The following is a 2,066-nucleotide window of genomic DNA, read 5'->3' as shown; positions in this document are numbered from 1 at the left end:
AACCTTAGCAGCAAGGTGATCATAATCAGAGACCTCGTACATACCTGCCTCCTTTTTGGAGGGTGTAGAGGCGGTGATGGCTCTTTCATTGGTCCATTGGTAGTGATTCTGAGCCATATCTTCAATCAATGCGTAATCCTCCGTATAGTTCTTGATCATCAAGGCTCCAACTGCAGCTGCATCAACAGACATCTTAGTTGTATATGTTAGGCCATTATAAAAAGTGTGGACTATGAGCCACTTTTCTAAACCATGTTGGGGACAAAGTCTAAGCATTTCCTTGAAACGCTCCCACGCATCATATAGAGACTCCCCATCTTTTTGGTGAACCGCGTAATTTGATCTCTTAGTTTAGCGGTTTTAGATGGGGGAAAGAATCGGGCAAGGAATGCTCGCCTCATTTGATCCCATGAAGTGATGGAACCAACTTCTAGGGAATGGAACCAAACGCTAACTCTATCCCTTAAGGAAAAGGGAAAGAGATGAAGTCTTACGGCTTGTTGGTTCTCTTTTATGGTGCCACTAAGTCTTAAAAAGGAAGAAACATGGAGATTTGGATCCTCAGTGGGTGATCCATAAAACTGATTTTGCTGCACCATATTGAGTAGTGCAGGCTTGATCTCGAAGTTGTTACCCTCAACACGATAATAGCTTGAGGATCTTCCGTTGAAGGAGTAGCATAATTTTTGAGAGTGCCTTCAGCCATAGCAATATTATTTTGTGCCTCTCTCTTTTTCTTATGACAATATCTTTCAATCTCAAGAATAAATTCCCCGAGACTTTTACTTCTTCGCATAAAAAATCGAGAACCCAGGTGTAACATCCTGTTTTCCCAATATAAAAATTTCATTTAATTAATCAGAGTAATTTACATAAACGGAATGTCACACTTCTTTTCTTAAAATCATAAAAGGAATAATTAACTAATTATTCTTCAAAATTCAACAACATAATAATTAATACTTTGCAGCGGAATTTATTCAAACATATAAAACAGTCTTATTCTTGGGCACGAAGGCCTCATCATTAATATCTCATACAAATCCAACCAACATCTTATTTATGAAAATTCATTAAGCAATACGTAAGGAATAGAAAAGCATGCAACAAAGTTCTCATCCCGTTACGGATCAGAGCACCTAAAGAGACATGTGGAAAATAGTCCACTCACGACAGCAATCTAACAACAACTTATTCTCGATCATTAAACGACAACATGATCATTAACATTCCATGGTTTGTCCTCAACAACAACTTCAACGATTCGACGACGACAACGTCAACCTGTCAATACAACTACGTGAGAGTACATCACCCCTTATGAAACAACGACATCAGAGTACGCCACCTCTTATAAAACAACGACGTAAGAGTACACCAACTCTTATAAAACAACAACGTAAGAGTACACCACCTCTTATGAAACAACGACGTAAGAGTACACCACCTCTTATAAAACAACAACGTAAGAGTACACCACCTCTTATAAAACAACGACGTAAGAGTACACCACCTCTTATAAAACAACAACGTAGGACTCCAATACTTTGGAACGACAACTTACAACTTAGACAACTTAAACCAACATCTGCAACTTGATCAATATTCAACAGCAACAGAAACGGCACAAGCAATTCACAACATAACAATATTAATGAAAAGCATCAACAACTTAAACATCATACATTTTCCACATAAGACATATAATTATTTCACATAATCAACAACATTAATCATCTTAATTTCAGACTCTCTGAAGAACATTAATATTATAAACAACCTCGTTTCTACCCCAAGGACCAACTCACAACATAGGTTAAATACTCTTAAACACCTTAATTGAACTCATAATACTTCTAGTTTTGAGGTTTGGAACCCATAAGTTTTGGATTAACTTAGAAATGGTTATGCTAAATTTTCATAAGATTTCACTAAGACCTCCTTGGAGTACCAAAAATCATTTTCAAGTCAAACCAAAGCCACTGAAAATATAACACAATTATCTACAACTTTCATGTTTACACCAAAGGTCAATTCAAAAAAGAAATGTGTGAAAAAGACGCAAG

General features: G+C 36.7%; 1 non-coding gene across 1 annotated transcript; it reads left to right on the top strand.

Moving 5' to 3' along the window:
* The first annotated feature begins 247 nt into the window (after positions 1-247).
* Positions 248-353, top strand: LOC120577850 (small nucleolar RNA R71). Its single transcript, XR_005643814.1, has one exon. It is a non-coding gene; the product is annotated as a small nucleolar RNA R71 (small nucleolar RNA).
* The last annotated feature ends 1,713 nt before the right edge of the window (positions 354-2,066 follow it).

The sequence above is a fragment of the Medicago truncatula genome, unplaced genomic scaffold (assembly GCF_003473485.1).
Source record: "Medicago truncatula cultivar Jemalong A17 unplaced genomic scaffold, MtrunA17r5.0-ANR MtrunA17Chr0c03, whole genome shotgun sequence".
NCBI classification, from domain to species: domain Eukaryota; kingdom Viridiplantae; phylum Streptophyta; class Magnoliopsida; order Fabales; family Fabaceae; genus Medicago; species Medicago truncatula.
This window is presented reverse-complemented; position numbering and strand designations above follow the sequence as displayed.